The sequence below is a fragment of the Mustela erminea genome, chromosome 4 (genome assembly GCF_009829155.1).
Source record: "Mustela erminea isolate mMusErm1 chromosome 4, mMusErm1.Pri, whole genome shotgun sequence".
In the NCBI taxonomy this organism is placed as follows: Eukaryota; Metazoa; Chordata; class Mammalia; order Carnivora; family Mustelidae; genus Mustela; species Mustela erminea.
Window position 1 is genome coordinate 5,013,917 of NC_045617.1, and position 6,425 is coordinate 5,020,341.

The following is a 6,425-nucleotide window of genomic DNA, read 5'->3' on the forward strand; positions in this document are numbered from 1 at the left end:
CTTCTCTTGCTTTTCTGTATATTTGTTTTATTGGTTCATGAGAAAATGACATTAAAATCTCTCAGTCTAAATGTGACTTCGCTCAATTCTCCTTATACGTCTGATAAATTTTTATTTTATGCATCTGTCTCAGATTTTTAAATTATTAATTATTGACAAACCTTTATCATTATCTCTACTACATCTTTTTGTCTTAACTCTATTTGGTCTGATATTAATATAGAAACACCTGCTTTCTTTTGCTTAGAATTATACTGGTTTTTTTTTTTTTTTGCTATCTTCTTAATTTCAAACTCTGTCTTTTCTATTTTTTCTTATTTTTTAAAAGATTTTATCTATTTACTTAGAGAGAGAGAGATTGCATGTATACACACACCCATACCAGGTGGGGGAGGGGAAGAGGGAAATAAAGAGAGAATCTCAACCAGACTCCCCACTGAGTGTGGAGGCCTGCACACAGAGCTGGATCTCATGATCCAGAGATCACGACCTGAGCCAAAATGAAGAGAGAGATGCTTAACTGACTGAGCCCCCCAGCGCCCTTTGTCTTTTGTATTTTAAATAACATACAGCTAGATTTTTTTCTAATCCAGCATAATAATCTTTTGTGTTTTAATTGGAGCTTTAAGTTCATTTACATTTACTATAACTGATAAGTTTATGTTTATACCCACTACCTTACTTTGTGCTTTTTATTTTATTTTTCTCGCCCTGTTTCTTCCCTCTTCAAGAATGGGACATATATGCTTTGTTACCATTCTATTGATGGATCCTGCATTGTGTCCTATCACCTTTGCAGAAATAAACACAAACTTCTCTGAAGAAATCCTGTTACACTGGTCCCCACAGACTCAAGACTTTGTCACTAGAGCTGTTACCTAAGCCTCTCTGCTCTTCCTGCTAGCCTTGTGATGGTTTGGCCTTCCCCACTTTCCCCCCTCCACCCCATGCTATGAATGTGTGTGTGGCCACGTGCCCTGCTTCGGCCAACCAGAGATGAAGGAGGTCAGATGTGTTTGACAACCAGTGAGTGATTCTCTTCTTATTTTCCCTCTGCCATTATGAATCTGGAAAGAAGTGTCAAGATGGAGACTTCATTACTCTGGGTCCTTGAATGTTCATGATTCAGTGAGTATGCACCAAGCTGCATGGGGATAGGTGTTTAAGAGAAAAAGCTTCATCGTGTTCAGTCCCTGGCATTTTAGGGCTGCTTGTTCCTTGGGATGACCTAGCCTAATCTGAATGGTTCCATTCACCACTTTCTTATGTGTATACTATTGATGGGCATTTAACTTGATCTTGCTTTTGGTAAACCCCAAAATATTATTTTACATGATCAAGGTCTATTTAGATTGACGCACATATTTACAGCTGTTCGTGATTTTTAATTTCCTTGCAAATGTTCAGATATTTCACTAAGGGTCACTTGGCTTCTGCCTGAAATACACATTTTAGAATTCCCTTTAGTATGTGCCTTTTGGCAAACTCTCCTGCTTCTGGTTAATCTGAAAATATATTTCACACTTATTCTTGAAATAGATCTTCATTGATTGAACATGACATTTAGTTTGTCAACATCAAGATTTCTTTTTATTCACTGATATGAATTTACAATGTGATGTTTTCCATGAGTTCTGGAAATGCCTCCATTGTCTCTTCACTTACTGGCTTTGCCTAGTGACGGCTCTCTTTCCTACTGAAACCCTGACTATAGTGGAAGTCGCTCAACCTTCATATTTTTCAATGTCTCATTCACACTTAACATATCATTCACACTATAAATGTGTGTGTGTGTGTGTGTGTGTGTGTGTATATATAATGTATCATTCACACTATAAATCCATACAACATCTGGACAATTTTTTAACTGTCTCTTCATTAGTATCCAAGCTTTTGTCAAGTCAGTACATTGAGATTTTACTTACAATTTTTACACATTTTCATTAATAAGCATTTTATTTGTCTCCTATTATATGTGCCTTGTTATTCTTTATAGTTTTATGTTCTATACATGTATTTTTTAAAGATTTTATTTATTTATTTACTTGACACAGAGAGAGAGAGAGATCACAAGTAGGCAGAGAGGCAGGCAGAGGGGAAACAGGCTCCCCGCTGAGCAGAGAACCCGATGTGGGGCTCAATCCCAGGACCCTGAAATCATGACCTGAGCCAAAGGCAGAGGCTTAACCCACTGAGCCCCCCAGGTGCCCCTCTATGCATGTATTTTTAAGTCTGTCTTTTATCTCCTTATATGTATTAAAAAGAGGGATTATACGGTGTTTCTTGTACATCTCATACCTGAAGTCCTTGTGACTATTACTTCTGTATTTCTGTCTGTGTTTATATTCATACACATAGAATGCTGTCTTCTTTCCTTATTTGCTTATGCATTTCCTTTTCTTGGAATTGTATTTGTGGCAAGTCTGAGGCTTGGGATGGAGGAAGATTTTTCCTGAAAGGATACATTTCTGTTTGTTCCTAGAAGGTGCTAGTAAGGTACACCTTTAAACTAAATATTTGGCTTGAGATGACTTTTTAATCCATCCGGAAGGTTTGAAGCCAGGCAACAAATTGGTGTGAAGGCAGCTTGTGGATAAACTTCTCAGACACAAGGCTGCAAGTGGCATCTCTATTTGCAGTCCCTTGTGTGCTGTCAGTCTTTGTGTGTTTCTCAGTTACCCTTGTACTGAGGAATCCAGCTCTATAGACCGAGGTTCTCCTCTTGGAGTCCCCACCTTGGGTTGGCCCAGGTCTTCGATCCTGTACTCTGTGCCTTACAAAGTGATATGTTTGAGAGTTTGATTTCTTGCCTTATCAAATAATTCCTTAGCAAGAGCCAGTCTCAAAACTCCAGTTACTCTACTAGATTCATACAACCCTCTAAATTTTGGCCACAGAATTCCTTATCAATGCTGTTTAATATTAAAATATTTGGACAATATATTTAATGCAACATATCTTGCTATTTTCAGTGGAAACATATATTTTACCACCTAGTAACCATATTACCATAAACAAAAATCTGTCATTCAGTTTAGGCAAATCCTTTATTAATTATCGTTTAATTGTTGGAAGCTATTCTAGGTGCTATGATATCAGATGAATAACTCGGTTCCTGTCTCAAGGACATCATGATATGCTGGGGAGGTGGGCTTGGAGACAGACACAGCAGAGGGTGAAAAGTGCCATCAACACTCCCATTCCTATTTTTGGGAGCCATGAGATACTGGGAAGGGGCCACACACCTGTTTGGCAGTTCAGAGAAGACTTTCTGACAGAACTGCTAAAAACAAAAAACAAAAAACAAAAAACAAAACAAAACAAAACAAAAAAAACCAGGATCTGGTTAGGCAGCAAAAGTAGGAAACCAATAGTGGTATTCAGAGGAAATAGCAGGTAGTGTGCTTAAAGCTTGCAGGGGGAAGAGTGTACTGTCTGACTAACAGTCACTCAAGTAGGAGTCCAGTTTAGAGCATGAGGGTGGAATGGGTGGGGAGAGATGACAGCCGGGAGGTCAACATGCAGGATGTTAGAGCATTGCCCGGGATCTCTAGGAGAGTGACCAGCTGTGGGCTGGGTTGGGTTGAAGACCTTCCAGTGTGTGAGTCTGAAACAGTCAGTATGGTTTGTCTCACTGGCTTTTGTTTTGCTGAGGTGGTTTGGAGAAGAACATATCACAAAGAAGGAAGTGCTGGATTCCAGGTCCTGGGGAGGCTGAAGTAGACAGGAGGGCACAGAGGGGGTGGTAAAGGGGATTACAGTGGCTGCTGAAGAGTTATGAGCTTTGTAGGAAAGAGCTAAATATCTCAAAGGCCCATCTGGTAGAATTGCTGCTTTGAGCATAAGACAACCGTAGTCACTATAGTTTGTCCACAGAGCTGAGTTGTAATTGGCACATTAGAGGCTTGCAGAAAGGAAGAGAATGCCAAAAATAGAATGTTCTGGGCTCTGGACTCCAAAAGAAAATGAGGGATGGGCGTGGGAGAACCCAGGCATCAGCATTCACGAGCCTGGAAGGGCTTCTGAGCCATGGGGAGGGGTTGCTGGAGACAGACAGAAGCAGAGGTGCTGTCCGGAGGGCGCTGGGGCAGTGTCCCAGAGGCACAGCACCAACATGGCGGGCGTGGAGGGTAGCGGAAGAGGGCAGAGGAGGAAACCAACAGGATGGCTGCTGGAAGGTGGAGGGTCTGGGAGAGAGGAGCCAGGCTGACTTCCAGGTTCATGGGAACCAGTGGATGGTGAGGTAAAAATACCTGAATGGGAAGCTGATGGGTTCCATGTTGGATCTGGTGGGTCTCAAGCATCCTTTTTTGTAGCTTTGAGCATACATCCAGAACAAGGGAGGCAAATATATTGAATTTGAGTCTCAGTAGTGGACAGAAACTTAAAATGGAAGTAGCCTTCAGTGCAATGCCATGGGATTGTGAACAGTGTCCTTTTTTCTACTTTGGGTTCAAGCCTACTAAGCTCTCTCCACTTCCTTCCCCGGTGTTGCTGGAGGGAGTCATCATGTAGCTTTGCAGTACTCTTAAATTCATGTCATGCAAAGGAAATTTTCCCAAGACCCTGACACTTCCCCCAGAAAAAAAAAAAAATGTTCCCAGCATGACTACATGGCTGATTTTCTACATTTTCTTCAGCTTTACTCCCGACTCAATGTCACTATTCCAGTCAGTGACCTCTGGCACCATTTTCACACCTCTGTTATTTAAAACAGGTTTCCAGGGGCACCTGGGTGGCTCAGTGGGTTAAGCTGCTGCCTTCGGCTCAGGTCATGATCTCGAGTTCCCGGGATCAAGTCCCGCATCGGGCTCTCTGCTCAGCAGGGAGCCTGCTTCCTCCTCTCTCTCCCTCTGCCTGCCTCTCTGCCTACTTGTGATCTCTCTCTGTCAAATAAATAAATAAAATCTTTTAAAAATAAAAATAAATAAATAAAAATAAAAAATAAAACAGGTTTCCAACCAAGAAATCCACTCATAGCAATTATTTCTGCTCTAATCTTGTGTTTATACGAGCCTGTCTCCTCCACACCATAACTGAGCTCCTATCCAGACCCCTCTTTTGCTGTCTGGAGCCAGGAAGTTTCTACAAGACCAATTACAAGGTTCTTGTTTGCTGACAAGTATTCAAATCTACTCAAAGAAAAAACGGTATTTCTGGCACATGCTTAACTGTGGAAGTATAATACATAAAAGCCAAGAACCCAAGAGAAAACAAGTAAAAATTTAAAAAAAAACACCCACTGGCACCAGCAGTTTTACCTCCTTCCCTCCCTTCCTCCCTCCCATTCCTCTCCAGCTCCCCAAATAGAAGGATGAGGGGGTTGGTCTAGTCATCAATGTTCTCGCGAATTCTCCTGTGACCATGTGACCAGGCCCCGTTCTAGTCTCCTGCTCCTTCTCACTCTGGCTTTCCCTCTCGGGGTCCTTTAAGAACAGATTTACATAACATTCCAGGGAATGTTATGGTTATTACTACATTTTTATGTCTTTATTCTCTTCTTTTTTCAGAGGGGGTAGGTTTCTCGTGAAACGAAGCTGTGCTCACACAGACAACAGAAGAGTTTAAGATATTCGATTGTGTGTTAATGCTCTGTGTCTGATCGTCCCTCTGGACCAAGTCCATGGTGCATTCAAAGACTGGCTTCTATGTCTGCCTCTTGGCCTGGTCCCTGTGGACTAGCAGGGCTGGTAAAGTTAAAGCCTGTGCAGGGCTGCTTCCCCCACACATCCCCTCAACAACAAAGGGTAGGTGACCTAGCAGCCTTTCCTTCTGGCGTCCCGCTGCTTCTCCGGGAAGGGTTCCACGGCCGCACGCTCCTCTGACTATTGACCACGAGAGCAGAGCCTGTCACTTCCTGAGAAAGGAGTGGATACAGTTCTGAGACCTGGTAAAGACACAGCAGGGTTTTCCTCTGCAGGAACACAGACAAAGTCGCGATCCAGGAAGCCTCCTTCAGCTTTGTCTGCTTGTTCATGTTTGCTTGCATTTCTCCAGCAGTAGCGCTTAGAGGAGAAACTCAGCAAGTTTAGTCGGTGACGGAAGACATTAGGACAGATGAATGGAGAAAGAAGAGGTGGTGTACACACACACACACACACACACACACACACACACTGTAATACTACGCAGCCATCAAAAAAGAAATCTTATCATTTGCAACGACGTGGATGGAACTTGAGCGTATTATGTTAAGCGAAGTAAGTCCATCAGAGAAAGAAGTTATCACACGATCTCACTTGTATGTGGAATTTAAGAAACAAGGCAGAGGATCATGGGGGAAGGGAGGGAGTAATAAAATAAGATGAGATCAGAGAGGGAGGCAAACCAAAGAAGACTCTTAACTTCAGGGAACAAACTGAGGGTAGCTAGAGGGTGGGGGGTGACGGGCATTCAGGAGGACAGGTGATGTGATGAGCACTGGG